General features: G+C 48.3%; 7 non-coding genes across 7 annotated transcripts; 3 read left to right on the top strand and 4 right to left on the bottom strand.

Annotated features, from left to right (window-relative positions):
• The first annotated feature begins 1405 nt into the window (after positions 1-1405).
• On the top strand, positions 1406-1569 carry LOC138229368 (U1 spliceosomal RNA). The gene has a single exon (XR_011185788.1). It is a non-coding gene; the product is annotated as a U1 spliceosomal RNA (small nuclear RNA).
• A 636-nt stretch (positions 1570-2205) lies between these two features.
• On the bottom strand, positions 2206-2324 carry LOC138229610 (5S ribosomal RNA). The gene has a single exon (XR_011186020.1). It is a non-coding gene; the product is annotated as a 5S ribosomal RNA (ribosomal RNA).
• A 1793-nt stretch (positions 2325-4117) lies between these two features.
• Positions 4118-4281, top strand: LOC138229367 (U1 spliceosomal RNA). Its single transcript, XR_011185787.1, has one exon. It is a non-coding gene; the product is annotated as a U1 spliceosomal RNA (small nuclear RNA).
• A 636-nt stretch (positions 4282-4917) lies between these two features.
• On the bottom strand, positions 4918-5036 carry LOC138229609 (5S ribosomal RNA). The gene has a single exon (XR_011186019.1). It is a non-coding gene; the product is annotated as a 5S ribosomal RNA (ribosomal RNA).
• A 1198-nt stretch (positions 5037-6234) lies between these two features.
• On the top strand, positions 6235-6376 carry LOC138229490 (U4 spliceosomal RNA). The gene has a single exon (XR_011185901.1). It is a non-coding gene; the product is annotated as a U4 spliceosomal RNA (small nuclear RNA).
• A 4674-nt stretch (positions 6377-11050) lies between these two features.
• Positions 11051-11121, bottom strand: trnad-guc (transfer RNA aspartic acid (anticodon GUC)). Its single transcript has one exon. It is a non-coding gene; the product is annotated as a tRNA-Asp (tRNA).
• Positions 11122-14244: 3123 nt separating this feature from the next.
• Positions 14245-14326, bottom strand: trnas-gcu (transfer RNA serine (anticodon GCU)). Its single transcript has one exon. It is a non-coding gene; the product is annotated as a tRNA-Ser (tRNA).
• Between the last annotated feature and the right edge of the window lie 1567 nt (positions 14327-15893).

The raw sequence follows: 15893 nt of genomic DNA, 5'->3' as shown, positions 1-15893 counted from the left end.
GCAGGGCCCCGAGAGGGAACCCGGAGCGCGCACTTTGTGGGGGGCGGGGGACCGCGTTCGCGCTCTGCCCCCGGTCTCTTGCGCGAGTACTAAATCTCACGGACAGGGGGGCCTCGTCATTGATTGTTACAGGTGAGACGGGGATTAGGAGGAGACCCCGACTGATGTGTAAAGGGGAGCACTAACACCAGAGGGACACCCCCGGCGTCTCTTTTTGAGAGACGCCCTGGGGTTTCCTAATGGCCAAGGAGGGTCGGGACCTCGGTTTGACGCCTCCCCCGAAGGACGGCGCCTGTTTGTGCAGCAGAGTGTCGCCATCAGGAGGCTGGGGCGTAAGAGAGCCACACAGCCTGCAGGGTGAGCGCTCCCTACTGGTCCCAGTCACACCTCTTGCAGGAGCAGCAGCAACCGGAGCTTTTCCGGGGTGGAATCTCCCATCCGGGTGCCGGCCAGGCTCACACCTGCTGGGCTGCCCCGGGGGTGAGCCCAGTCGAGAGTCGCAGGGCCAGATCTAGTCACCGGGGAGAAACGATACAAGTGAAGGATTGCTCGGCTCTCGGCACTTGAAAAGACCGACAAATGTCTCGTTCCCGCCGGAGCTGAATGTACCCGCATGTGTGGTGTCGTCTTCTTCCCCCGCCCCGCTGTGTTTGCTGTATTGTCTCTGAAGCCGGCCCCCCCGAGACGAGACGGGCTGTTCCTGTGCCCCAATTAACACTTTACAGGTGCCATTCCCCGGCATTGTGGCCATTGTCGGTGCTCACACGCGATAAGATAAGGCGGAGGAGAGCGGGGCATGCCCAGCGGCAGACATTCAAGGAGGGGGCAGTGCGAGGTGAGGTGAGGTGCGACACGCCGGAGCCCCGACGCAGCTAATGCGGAGCACTTGTTGGACTGGCATCGAAAGGACGTGTGCGCACGGAGCGAGCCTTCCCTGCGGCGGAGCGCGGGAACTTTCTCCCCCCCTCCCGCTGCAGGAGTTGTGTGCGCTGCAGCGGTGCCGAGAGAAAAGCACAGAAGGCAGCAGGCTCTGGAGAGCAGGTAAGAGACGGAGCCTTGTGGGCAGGCGAGCAGGCCCGTTTTTTGGAAATTGCTGAAAAGGTTTGTTCGGTGTGTGGCAGGCGCACGTCGCGAGCTTGCGTGGCGATCTGCCGGTCTGGAGTTATGCAAATGAGGCCGAATTGCATCCCGGGACATGCTGCGAATGCACAACGGCGACTGCAGATGTGTAGGAAACGGCGCGCTCGTTTTCTCGTTTTGCCCACACTTTTGAGTGTTAGTGTGGCGTGTGAGTGTGTGAAAGAGTGGGCCCAGCAGGAGGCGGTGGCGTGCGGGGCGAGGAGGTGGCCTAGGCTGCGCGATTTGTGCTGTGGGTGCGGGCCGCTTGCAGGGGCCTGTTTAACTCATACTTACCTGGCAGGGGAGATACCTTGATCAAGAAGGAGGTTCACCCAGGGCGAGGCTCGGCCATTGCACTCCGGCTGTGCTGACCCCTGCGAATTCCCCAAATGTGGGAATCTCGACTGCATAATTTCTGGTAGTGGGGGACTGCGTTCGCGCTCTCCCCTGATGTGCTTGGTCCAAAATCAGATACGGGAGGGTTAGGACACCACGAGCTGCGTGGCTGCGGAAGGATCCCGGTTTGACAGGAGTGGACGCCGCTGCTGGTTCTCGCTGGCTTTTAGTTAGGGGTCCGGAGAAGCATCTCAAGCTAGTTCCACTACTCCTTCCGGACGTTCATTCCCTTTTCAAAGTCAGTCGTTTTGCTGTAGTCTGCGTTCTTTAGGCTGATTATCGAGGTTAGCCTTTATTTGGTCATGGGGGGCCTCGGTACTGTATGCTGAGTCTAAAGACAGTTTCACCCGTTTTCTGATTGCTCGGTTCTGTACCAGTGCAGACATGTCAAACAGTGAATGGCTGTACCTCTATTGTATCCGTGCTCAATGAATGAAATCGGTAACAAATGAATATATGTCTAGTTATACGAAAAACGAGTGGTTTATCGACTCATCTTCATTTGCAGATTTAGAGGCAGCTTCGATATTCGTTTTACAGACGGGTTTTTTTTTTTGAATATGGGTCACACACATGCCACAGCAACAAAACATCTCTAGAGATGAGGCTATAGATCACCTTTCCATCCTGCAGGTTTTCCTCCCAAAGCCTACGGCACCAACGGCGACCCCTGCTGGCCGGGAGAGCAAAAGCTTGCAGCACCTGGTATTCCCAGGCAGTCTCCCATCCAAGTACTAACCAGGCCCGACGCTGCTTAGCTTCCGAGATCAGACGAGATCGGGCGTGTTCAGGGTGGTGTGGCCGTAAGCGAAAGCCCCGGCGCCTGACTCGCTACTTGAAGCTGTGTGTGGCGGGGGTTCCGTGCCCCCCGAGCGGGACTGAAGGATCGTTCGTGTGCCACTCTTTGGAAAGGAGCTGCTTTCCAAATCGCATTGCGTGCCTGGATGTTGGCGAATGCGCTCCCTTGTGTTGGCTCGTCCCGCACTGGAGGAGGACAAACAATCTGCACGGAGGAGCACCAGGCAAGTCTTCACCAGACAAAAACCTCCAGTGCACAGCACTCTGGAAACATTTCGGGGCTTTCGCGTGTTTATTTCAGCACGTAAAGCGCACCGGTCCAACACGTCGGCCGGGCGCGCGGCGCCTCCGCCCTCTTGTGGCCTTGCGGCGTCAGAGCAAGAGGCTCCTTCTCGCTGCCCTTCCGCTGTGTTGCAGGACCCGGAGCGCGCACTTTGTGGGGGGCGGGGGACCGCGTTCGCGCTCTGCCCCCGGTCTCTTGCGCGAGTACTAAATCTCACGGACAGGGGGGCCTCGTCATTGATTGTTACAGGTGAGACGGGGATTAGGAGGAGACCCCGACTGATGGGTAAAGGGGAGCACTAACACCAGAGGGACACCCCCGGCGTCTCTTTTTGAGAGACGCCCTGGGGTTTCCTAATGGCCAAGGAGGGTCGGGACCTCGGTTTGACGCCTCCCCCGAAGGACGGCGCCTGTTTGTGCAGCAGAGTGTCGCCATCAGGAGGCTGGGGCGTAAGAGAGCCACACAGCCCGCAGGGTGAGCGCTCCCTACTGGTCCCAGTCACACCTCTTGCAGGAGCAGCAGCAACCGGAGCTTTTCCGGGGTGGAATCTCCCATCCGGGTGCCGGCCAGGCTCACACCTGCTGGGCTGCCCCGGGGGTGAGCCCAGTCGAGAGTCGCAGGGCCAGATCTAGTCACCGGGGAGAAACGATACAAGTGAAGGATTGCTCGGCTCTCGGCACTTGAAAAGACCGACAAATGTCTCGTTCCCGCCGGAGCTGAATGTACCCGCATGTGTGGTGTCGTCTTCTTCCCCCGCCCCGCTGTGTTTGCTGTATTGTCTCTGAAGCCGGCCCCCCCGAGACGAGACGGGCTGTTCCTGTGCCCCAATTAACACTTTACAGGTGCCGTTCCCCGGCATTGTGGCCATTGTCGGTGCTCACACGCGATAAGATAAGGCGGAGGAGAGCGGGGCATGCCCAGCGGCAGACATTCAAGGAGGGGGCAGTGCGAGGTGAGGTGAGGTGCGACACGCCGGAGCCCCGACGCAGCTAATGCGGAGCACTTGTTGGACTGGCATCGAAAGGACGTGTGCGCACGGAGCGAGCCTTCCCTGCGGCGGAGCGCGGGAACTTTCTCCCCCCCTCCCGCTGCAGGAGTTGTGTGCGCTGCAGCGGTGCCGAGAGAAAAGCACAGAAGGCAGCAGGCTCTGGAGAGCAGGTAAGAGACGGAGCCTTGTGGGCAGGCGAGCAGGCCCGTTTTTTGGAAATTGCTGAAAAGGTTTGTTCGGTGTGTGGCAGGCGCACGTCGCGAGCTTGCGTGGCGATCTGCCGGTCTGGAGTTATGCAAATGTGGCCGAATTGCATCCCGGGACATGCTGCGAATGCGCAACGGCGACTGCAGATGTGTAGGAAACGGCGCGCTCGTTTTCTCGTTTTGCCCACACTTTTGAGTGTTAGTGTGGCGTGTGAGTGTGTGAAAGAGTGGGCCCAGCAGGAGGCGGTGGCGTGCGGGGCGAGGAGGTGGCCTAGGCTGCGCGATTTGTGCTGTGGGTGCGGGCCGCTTGCAGGGCCTGTTTAACTCATACTTACCTGGCAGGGGAGATACCTTGATCAAGAAGGAGGTTCACCCAGGGCGAGGCTCGGCCATTGCACTCCGGCTGTGCTGACCCCTGCGAATTCCCCAAATGTGGGAATCTCGACTGCATAATTTCTGGTAGTGGGGGACTGCGTTCGCGCTCTCCCCTGATGTGCTTGGTCCAAAATCAGATACGGGAGGGTTAGGACACCACGAGCTGCGTGGCTGCGGAAGGATCCCGGTTCGACAGGAGTGGACGCCGCTGCTGGTTCTCGCTGGCTTTTAGTTAGGGGTCCGGAGAAGCATCTCAAGCTAGTTCCACTACTCCTTCCGGACGTTCATTCCCTTTTCAAAGTCAGTCGTTTTGCTGTAGTCTGCGTTCTTTAGGCTGATTATCGAGGTTAGCCTTTATTTGGTCATGGGGGGCCTCGGTACTGTATGCTGAGTCTAAAGACAGTTTCACCCGTTTTCTGATTGCTCGGTTCTGTACCAGTGCAGACATGTCAAACAGTGAATGGCTGTACCTCTATTGTATCCGTGCTCAATGAATGAAATCGGTAACAAATGAATATATGTCTAGTTATACGAAAAACGAGTGGTTTATCGACTCATCTTCATTTGCAGATTTAGAGGCAGCTTCGATATTCGTTTTACAGACGGGTTTTTTTTTTTGAATATGGGTCACACACATGCCACAGCAACAAAACATCTCTAGAGATGAGGCTATAGATCACCTTTCCATCCTGCAGGTTTTCCTCCCAAAGCATACGGCACCAACGGCGACCCCTGCTGGCCGGGAGAGCAAAAGCTTGCAGCACCTGGTATTCCCAGGCAGTCTCCCATCCAAGTACTAACCAGGCCCGACGCTGCTTAGCTTCCGAGATCAGACGAGATCGGGCGTGTTCAGGGTGGTGTGGCCGTAAGCGAAAGCCCCGGCGCCTGACTCGCTACTTGAAGCTGTGTGTGGCGGGGGTTCCGTGCCCCCCGAGCGGGACTGAAGGATCGTTCGTGTGCCACTCTTTGGAAAGGAGCTGCTTTCCAAATCGCATTGCGTGCCTGGATGTTGGCGAATGCGCTCCCTTGTGTTGGCTCGTCCCGCACTGGAGGAGGACAAACAATCTGCACGGAGGAGCACCAGGCAAGTCTTCAGTGCACAGCCCTCTTGCTGCCCCTGCAGCTGCTTCACTTTTCCCTTTAGTTGCCATCGATTTTTTTGTAGTGCTATACATATACGATTGAGGTATCTTAGAATTCTCCTTCGAAGACCCAGCACTCTCTTTTCTTTTCCCAGTGTTACTCATATCGGACTTTTTAAACCTAAAAAAAAATCGTTTTTTCTTTCAATTATAACTGAAGTTTAAACAACTAGTGTTAAGTCCTTATTTTTCTGTAGTCAAAAAAAGCAAAAATTAACATTCAGGTCATGAAAAACTCAAAAAAACTCCCCAACCACTAAAGTTTACCTCCCACCTGAGCACCATCTTGAACGCCCCTACCACCAGAGAATGCTCACGATTTCGGAAGCTGTCTCCGGGACGTGCTGATTCCACACATCCTGAATAAATCATGATATTGTTAGTTGCTGTAGCTAGACGTTCAAATGAGTTTCATGGCCAGATGGACTGTTTCCTCCAGCGGTATAATATTGCAGTGAGACAGCACGATGCCTGCACGACTATGTCACGCTAAACGCCACAGATTGTGTTTTTCCGTTCGTGTCAGTCGTCCCGCAGCCACGGGAAGTGGGACACAAACATGCTGCAATGCTTTCAAGACGTTAGGATTTGTTTGTGCAACATCCAAGAAGAGTACTTGTGGCTTGAATGTGAACTGTACGTGCCCGCCCCCTTTCCTCTGTAGTGCATGAGTTCCTCCCGGCACGCCCTTCGTCATTGTTCTGTCATCTTGTATTTAAAGGGTTGTATTTCTGCTGCTGAAAATAAGCAACGGTTTTCTCACAACGCCCTTTGTTCCCAACGGAGCCCTTGTCTGTCATGAAATTCTTCAAAACCTCAAGCTAGAAGAAGAAGAAGACGACAAATATGAAGCGTTATAGCAACGACATGCCATGAGACGATCGATAACGATTTCCATAGGATCCCCGCGGTTGCCTGGCAACCGTCAGCTTTGCGCAGTGGCAGTATCGTAGCTTGTGAGGTTTATCCGAGGCGCGATTATTGCTAGTTGAAAACTTTTCCCAATACCCAACTTCCGCCGGTTTGCAATACAATCGGCGAAAGCAATTTTTGACAGTCTCGTCAGAGACTGAGCAAGGTGTTTAAAGACAGATTTGGTCACGGTGATATCATGGTAGAAAGAAACGGTCTTTAGCTCTTTCAGCTTTATGCAGAGAACAGCGTCTGTCGAGATTACTTTTGTGTCAGCGCGAAACGCCGTGTGCTGTCAGTATGATTTCATATTGCTCGTAGCGGCGCCTGGCTTTTGTCTGTCAAACGTTAGGTTGCGCTTCTTCATGCTGCATCGTCGGCATGAGTGGAGCATTTTAAACGTCTGTACTTACTGCACCCCATAAGAAATCGTTTGTCCCCATTCAAAAGAGATTGTGCGATGTCCTGCAGCGTTCGCAAAGCAAACCTTTGACAGTTTGAAAAGAGGAATTTATTCTGCTTCCTGTGCGTGCAGTAGTTACAAAGTTGAACGTCTTTACACGATCTGCTGCAGTTTTCAGTGGGTGGGCTTTGTCAAATGGCTTGGAAAAACGCACTGTGTTTCGGCTCGGGAAACATCATGAGCAGTGTCCTGCATGTTTTCTGTGTATAGCTGTCTTTTAACGCATACAGAATTCATTCGAAATCATTGATTTCTCCAATTAACAAGGGTCCCTTTTTGAACCTGCCAGAAGCATTCTTTCAATGTAACAGATTTACTCCGGGGAAGAGCAGCATGACATTGAGAATAGCTCAAGCTTTCAGCACCTTTATCTGACTGCATGTATGCAGACACTGCTCAGAATCCCCTGTAAGATTCTCCTTCAATTCCGTTTTGCAGTGCTTTAGCTCTTTCAAAAGGCTTCGTTTTGCTAGTCACAATCCAAGGCTCATGACAGCATTTGAAAACATTCGCTAATGCGTTGGCCGGGAATCGAACCTGGGTTAACTGCTTTGAAGGCAGCTATGCGCAACACTGGCTCGCTCCAGAATAAATCTCACGTCGAGGACATATTTTTTTCCATTTTACCGTGAGTCGGGCTCAGCTGCACAGAGGAGAGAGCAGAGCAATGAGGTCACGGGGACAGGGGAGTCACACGCTGGCGGTTTGAATACGCGGAAGATCACTGAGGGATCCACAGTATATGGACCCTCCGTGCGCCATCAGTCCGCACTCCGTACTCTGAATCCTGCCATCCGAGTTAAGATCTCGGCGGAACCTGAGGCGCAGTTCCTTCTTAAAACGTAATCTGGTGAGCATTTCTAGAATCGTACTTGTATAGATGCAGCCTTTAATGTGTTGCTAGGTTAAAATTGATGACTTCTTGTATTTCAGTAGGCAACTGCCCTCTTGATTTCGGATTTAATTTCTTTATTACAGGGGCACTTTTATGAAGACAGAGTCATGTTCAGGTACTTTGCTTGATGGAGGAAGCTCATTTCGGACTCTGTGATCTGCTCACCTGGAAAGGTCTGCTATACTACTACAAGAGAGAAGTAGAGTCTGGAAGAAGGGACAATTTTATGATGCTTTGGAAGATAATGTTTTTTTTTTTATACTGAAAATGAAAGGTAGTTGTTTCTATATGGACTCAGTCTTTGGAATTTGTATATATATATTTCAGTGATCCCTCAGCCATTCCTTCTGTATTGTAATTCAATTTCTCTTTTAAAATTCCTTCCCCACTTCTAGGACCTGCAGTTGCTGAACTCCACAATGGCTTCTATTGGAAAGTCTGTGACTGAGACCAAGTAAGTGTTCACTTTTTTATGAAACCATTATTTATTTAGGAGCAATGAGCAATTCTTATATAAATGCAATAAAATCATTATGCTCAAACTATGAGAGAGAAAATTAAGGATAATTTAAGAAATCAGTCTTAGCTTGTTTCTATACACAGATGGTATTATTTATTTTCAAAGGAAACCCGCGAGGATTCCCCTGGTGTGCAAGATGTGCCTGAATACTCTTGATCAGCTTCCTGCTCACTTGAAGAGGGCGTGTATGAAGCACGCCACGGCAGAAAAGATCAGGATGGCCTCTCAACAGGCGAGGGAGGACATGATGAATCACCTGAAGAACGGGGTCATCGTGGATTACCACAGAATAGAGATCGTGTCTGGTGAGGCAAACAGGATAGTGGTTGTAAGACTGCTAGAGTCCTTGGGCCTTTTTGTACATGGGAAGCCTGAAGACACATTGGCAAGGTGAGATATTTTTAATCTGTAAGGCTTCTGTAGTTTCTTTTTGAAATCATTGTTACAACATATTATGTAAAAGCATGTTGAAAAGAATCTACCTGCATTCCAGCGGCCCTGAGCAAGAGGCCGCTGTCCAGGAGGAAGAGATGCCAGAGGTTGCTCTAGAAACTGAAACAGAAGCGGATAAGGAAGGGGAAGATGTGAGCTCTGAAGAACTCTATCAGCAGTAAGACTTTTTATTATTCAGATGTATCTATTTTTTACTAAAATTCTAATTTGTCTTATAGGTATAAAATGTTTAAACCGGTGTTTTATATCCTTACAGGCCCTGAGTAGTTAAAAAGTATCAGCAGGCCGGAAGAGAGTGGCCCAAGCTGGACTCTATAGAAAGCACTCCCTGGATGCTCCTCTCCTGATTGGATTCAAACAGTACCTTACCAAGGATCTGGGAGTGGCAAATTATTCTCAGGAGGTATTTATTTTTTAAAGGCATTTAAAATTAAGCAATGGTATCTTCATTGTAAATGTTTTTATTTCTTAGCTTAAAATTCACCCATGTGAAATGATGTCAGCCATAAACATCATGACTCTATATTTCCTACCTGAATCTATTCTACTTAAATTATTACATTATACACAATTTGAGTTCATTTTAAAAAGTAAAAGGTAATGAAAGGAATGCATTTTCATAAGAAAGATAATACCGATATGCATGTGATAATCTTCCTTATATCATGTAGTGCATCATTTGGACACTTTGTGGGCTTCAAATACAAAGAAAATCATGTTCTATGGTACAAGATAAATACAAAACTTAAGCTTTTATTTTAATTAGATTTCTTTATAAAGCATAAGCAATCATTTATTACATCGCTTCTTGAATTAAATCTTTTGACAAGAGGTAAGACTTCTGTTACATTTAAACCCATGTTTAGCTGTGTTTTTTAGATTTAACTGAACCAATTTCTGTGTGTGATAATGTCCTTGAATTCTGACAACATCACACTAAATTACATGATATAAAACAGCTAATGTTTCTAGAGATAAAGTTTCTGAGATGCTTCTAATTACTTTTTATTACCAGGGACAGTTTAATTCACCTTGTACAGTACTGTAAGACCAAGATGCTTTTTTTAAAAGTTATTTAACATTTTATAGAACTTTGTCTACTATGGCAACATGATGTGCTTGGTGAAACTTGGAAAAATACTGCTTGGCCACTTATCTTAAGATAAAGATAGGATAAAGGTTTATCTTTTGCACCTACCTGACCCCCAGGGAAGGCCAATGCTTTCTAAGTTGATGGTTCCCTACAGTAGACTGTACTTTAATTTCAAAGGTAATGTATATTGACCCAAATCAGTTTTGGAATCCAATCTACTGACGAGATGGAGCACATCCTTTTTTCAGGATTTTAGCATCATACGTTTGGTATATTTAGTCCCTAATGCTAAAAGAAATGATCATAGAACATTTGGACACTTTGTGGGCTTGAAATACAAAGCAAATCATGTTCTATGGTACAAGATAAATACAAAACTTAAGCTTTTATTTTAATTAGATTTGTTTATAAAGCATAAGCAATCATTTATTACATTAATATATGTAAAAATAACATTTTAGCATCATATGTTTAGTATATTTAGTCCCTAATGCCGAAAGAAATGATCATTTGTTTAACATGCACGGGTCTGTCTCAAAGGATGCAGTACTCCTGAAGGGTCTCAAACCCTACATTTTGGATGCCTAGCTGTATCCCTCACTTGTGGCACCTCAGAATGACTTCTAACCTTACCTGTGGTGTATTCAGTCCCTATTGCTCAATGCACAGTGTACATACTGCATACATGTGTCTTGAGAATGAGGAATGGGCCCCTGAGACAGTCATTTGCCTGTTTCACAAACAGGGACCTGGACCTGGACCTAGACCTAGACCTGGCCCGTACAGGGCTCAAACCCACGACCTTGGTGTTATTAGCACCACGCTCTAACCAACTGAGCTAACCTGCCTCACGACAGTGCTCCTCTCTGTGCTGCAAAAAATTAAACTCAGGGAATTTCTTTTGTCCTCCTTTGAATAGAAAGCCGTGTAATTCAGTGTACGGGCTTTCTCGTGCAGTTTCATGGTTCTTGTAACCCAAATCCTACACTGGCCTGAAGTGCCCCCCCATTTCACAGCATTTTTCAGCTGATTTAAAATGTACCTAAAGGAGAAGCATTATTGAAGACCATCAATTACCAAGAGCTTTTGTCAAAGGTTTTGGTGGTCATTTTGAATGACCACATAGCGCTGTGACCTCGGTTTTACATCTCATCCAAAAGACAGCACCCTTTTACAACACAGCATCTCCGTCACTATACTGGGGCATTGGGACCCGCACAGACCTCAGGGTGAGCGCCCCCCCGCCGGCACCATTAACACCACTTCCAGCTGGAAGCTTTGTTTTTCCCTGTAGCTCATCCTCATCCAGGAACTGACCTGGCTCACACCTGCTTAGCTTCAGTGGGTTTTTTGAGTTGCGAGTTGCAAGGGGATGCAAGTGATGGAGCCGCTTGCTGCAAAAGCCACTGCATTGGCCGGGAATCGAACCCGAGCCTCCCACATGACAGGCGAGAATTCTACCACTGAACCACCAATGCTCAGTGCCTGGGCCTTCAAAAAAGAAGGTTTTTTGGTGCTCTGTGCAAAACGCGTCGACATCTGCTTCCAGCTGCAAAATGCCATTTGCGGACGCTGAAGAACTTATTTCCAAGGCAGCGGGTACAAGCGATTGGGCGTTTTAAAACCACCAGGAACAGCAAAGAGGCGCGCTTCTTTGCTTGTGCCGAAACAAACCGACTGAAGGCGGACAACGTAGTCGGCAGGATTGGAACCTGTGCGGGGAGACCCCAATGGATTTCTAGTCCATCGCCTTAACCACTCAGCCACGACTACAGCAAGCCCCACTGCCGCTGTGTTCTTGCTACAATCTTACCTGGATCGCGAGGCGCCGGCGGAAGCCTATTTCAAAGTCGTTCTCCGTTTCAAAAAAACATTTCCAAAATACAAGCCTTGCAGACAGACACGCCTCAGAGGACTTAAGGGTGGCTTCATGTCAGAATGATAAAGTCTCCCCGTCCGGACATGAAAATGCCACTTTGTTACACACAAAAAAAGAATCAACAACAGAGAAATGCCCACAAGCATTTGAAAAGCCGCACCACGTCGCACTTGAAATAGCTCTTACATTAGTGGTAGACACAGGAATCGCCTTTTTCTTTACGCTCTTACCAACGCGATGGAAAGCAAAACAAAGCAAAGCAGAGCAAAACAAAACAAACAAACGAAAACCCTCACGTCCTGCACTTGCATATAACGCCGTTACGTGCCCAAGCGGTATTGTACGTCATCCTAGCACTGCACCCCGGGTCGTACGGTATATGGGAACGAGCACACCCCACGAATCGTCTCGAATCACTCCCTACAGCTGTAAGGCGCCTTGAAGCGTGCACCCCCAACATTCTTCTTTGCGCATCTGTGAAAGGTAAACTCTTGAGCAAACTCTGAACCAGCTCTAAGGAAACTAATCCGATTAGACGTTACTTTGACTCATCTTCTTACGCTCAGTGCCGGATTGCTCAAACTCCAGCTAGGGTTAGGGTTAGCATTCCCACGCTACTTAGACACTTTGTTTACGCTCAGTGCTGGATTTTGGGAACTTCAGGACGAATGGGAATTTTCTCCTATCTGTCCATTCTGTTTTGTTTTGGAGACTCTTGGCTGCCTATGTTGTTCAGTGCAGCGTGAAGGAAACATTTTTCAAAACTGTGTCAGCTCAAAAGTTGTAAGAAAACCTCTCCAGGTGCTTTAACTCTCTTCATTTTTGTCATTTAATGTGACACTCGATGTATAACTGGAGCCTCACATATGCAAATGGTGAGGCTCCAGTTCGACACCCAGTTCCACACCACTTTCCAGTATATGACAAAAGCATGGCAGACTGTGCCGGACCAGCTGGTAACTTCCGCTTATTTTGACCATATTAAACATTGGAAATCTTCCCACTTGCATTTGTGACACTTGATTTTGGCTCCACCTAAGACACTCTTAAATCTTCAAACACTTTTCTCTTCTCCCGCAACACACTTGTCTGTCGGCACTATGTGGCAGCGTTGCATGACAACCCATCTCACCACGGAAAGGAACCTAACAGCTTTGGTAAGAGAGTAGAACTACCTGAAGAACTGCTTTCCATGGAAGCAGGACCAAGCGATGTAGCATTTTTATAGTACCAGGAAAGGAGAAGCAGCACTTCGCCTTTGCCGCACAGGCACAAGGTGACGTGCGGCAGACGCCGTAGTCGGCAGGATTCGAACCTGAGTGGGGAGTCCCCAATGGATTTCAAATCCATCGCCTTAACTACTCGGCCACGACTACAGCGAGCTCGCCGCCGCCGCATTCCTCCTATAATCTAACACGGAGTGTGAGGTGGCTGCGGAAACCTTTTTAAAGTCGCTCTCCGTTAAAAAAAAAAATACCTTTCACAAGATACATGCCGGCAGACAGACACGCCTCAGAGGGTTTAAGGCTGGCTTCACGTTCAAATGATAAAGTCTCCCCGTCCGGATGTCAAAATGCAACTTTGGCAGACAGAAAAAACATCAACAAACCACAAATGTGGACAAGGATTTTACAAGCTGCACCACACTGCACTTTCAAAAGCATTTACATTCGTGTTAGACGCAGGAATTGTCTTTGTTTTGCGCGCTTATGAACGCCATAGAAAATGAAACAAAACAAAAGCCCTCAGCTCCTGTACTTGATTATAATGCCGTTACGTGTCGAAGCAGGAATTTACGTCATCTTACCACTGCAACATGGGGAATAGAGGGAAATGAACACACGCTACGAATCGTCTCAATCACTCCCTAGAGTCGTAAGGCACATTGAAGGGTGCACCCCCATCATTAATCGTTGGGCCTCTGTAAAAGGAAAGCTGTTGAGCAGTCTTTGAAACAGCTCGGATGAAACACTTGATTGCTTCCATGTGCATCTGGAGCCCACTTCTTATTTTCACTTCACGCCGCCCAAAGCATTTCTAAAACAGGAGATTCGCGTTTGGGAATGCGCCCTGCCCTACAAATAAAACAGGTCTACGGGTCTGAAACCTGCTCCACGGAAAACAGTTCTGTTGCGCTTTTGATCAAAGGGAGATTCTCTGTTCTTACTTTTTGATTACATAACACCCAAAGGGGCTTCTTTGGAGCTGGATTCCAACCAGCATCCTAAAGTTTCTTGGCGGTATCCTTTACAGTCCTCTGTTCGGTCGACAAGGAACAGAAGGGGGCAGCTTTCCTCACACATACAGTGCAATGTACTGTAGTGTTCCCCTTCATTGAATTTGCAGTTCTGCATCAGACCTCTAACTCGTTTCCTTAGCTTGGATTTAAGCCACGAAGCAGGCCTCTACTGTATAAACGTCTAGAGGAATCACAAACTATTTGAGAGGCCATCATCCCAGGGGGAACTGACAAAGTCTATCCCTAAACACCTAGCGCAGTCTCTCGAGAGACTGTCAAAAATCGCTTTCTCCGTTTGTGCTGCAAGTAAGTGAAAACGCGGTCTCAACCCAGAGCCACTTGGCAGCAGCGGCACGTAAATACTGTTACTACCACTGCTCGATACCAACGTTAGCCTACTATACCATGTTCAGCCACCGCTAGAAAATGTAAGGCTCTAGTACTGGAGCAAACAAAAGGAGAGCCAACGTCAAACGTAGAGAGCGACGAGGATGGGATTCGAACCCATGCGTGCAGAGCACAATGGATTAGCAGTCCATCGCCTTAACCACTCGGCCACCTCGTCGATGAAACTGGGCTGTCCAGACATGGGTTGGCGCGCTCCAGATGATCTTTTTCTTTTTTTTCCCTCATACTCGAGGGTCATTTTCCTGTTCCACATGCGATTTCAACATTTTCCTTGGGAGATGTCAAGCCAGCAAGCCACTGCTGTGGTTCAGTGGCCAGTGTGGAGTTCAGTGGCCCTGTTGTACACAGAAAGCACATTGAGCTCCTTGGACATGAAAAGTTCCAGATAAAAGCCATTTGTCATCCTTTCTCTTGGTGTCGATGTTGCTATTGTATGTAAAGGTGGCAACTTGCTCAGCGAGCAGGCGGAGCACACACCGAATGCAGATGTGTCTGAGTGGTGTGTCCAAGTGGCTGCAAAAGGACAACACTACCGGGGCGCCATTGCTTAGTTGGTTAAAGCGCTTGTCTCTTAAACAGGAGATCCTGAGTCCGAATCCCAGTGGTGCCTTCTTTGTTCTGTCTTCTCGAACAGAACTGGTCCTTACAGACAACCGCCTACGGCTAGACTTAATTAAATGCAAGTATTCATTTCCTGTCTTAAACGCGACTTGTTTTTCTTAAAATGGATGGAACTTGCAAAACATGAAATACAAACATTGCTAATCAGCGCTAGCGGCTGGCAAAAAAAAAGAAGTCAGCAATGTTTTTTTTCTTTAACCTTAACCCTGCTAATGGAGAAGAGTTAAACGACCGAGTCTATGCAGCTTAAACGGTGCTCATGTCGGGTTCTTAGCTGAAAGGGTGGTAAATCACGCTCACCCCAGTCCTTAATCTTTTAAAAGGATACAAAATTGAACCTAGTCGCCACATCACATACATCCTGTTCAACGATAAAAAGGTGACATCTATCCTCGATCCAGAGTAAATCCCACAATGAGGGCATATTTTTTTCCACTTTACCATGAGTCGGGCTCAGCTGCACAGAGGCGAGAGCAGAGCAATGAGGTCACGGGGACAGGGGAGTCACACGCTGGCGGTTTAAACACGCGGAAGAAAACTGAGGGATCCACAGTATGTGGACCCTCCGTGCGCCATCAGTCCGCACTCCGGACTCTGAATCCTGCCATCCAAGTTAAGATCTCGGCGGAACCTGAGGCGCAGTTCCTTCTTAAAACGTCTGGTGAGCATTTCTAGAATCGTACTTGTATAGATGCAGCCTTGAATGTGTTGCTAGGTTAAAATTGATGACTTCTTGAACTTCAGTAGGCAACTGCCCTCTTGATTTCGGATTTAATTTCTTTATTACAGGGGCGCTTTTATGAAGACAGAGTCATGTTCAGGTACTTTGCTTGATGGAGGAAGCATATTTCGGACTCTGTGATCTGCTCACCTGGAAAGGTCTGCTGTACTACTACAAGAGAGAAGTAGAGTCTGGAAGAATGGACAATTTTATGATGCTTTGGAAGATAATGTTTTTTTTTTCTTTGAAATCGAAATGAATCAGAATATCAGTGCAAAAGACAAACTCTTGGTTTGGTTTAAAGAGATATGGTTTTAAAACAGACAAAATGTAGAAAACAGGTGTTTCTCACTTTTGGAAAAGAATGGACCGGGGGTAATAT

Source organism: Lepisosteus oculatus, unplaced genomic scaffold, assembly GCF_040954835.1.
Source record: "Lepisosteus oculatus isolate fLepOcu1 unplaced genomic scaffold, fLepOcu1.hap2 HAP2_SCAFFOLD_45, whole genome shotgun sequence".
Classification (NCBI taxonomy): domain Eukaryota; kingdom Metazoa; phylum Chordata; class Actinopteri; order Semionotiformes; family Lepisosteidae; genus Lepisosteus; species Lepisosteus oculatus.
This window is presented reverse-complemented; position numbering and strand designations above follow the sequence as displayed.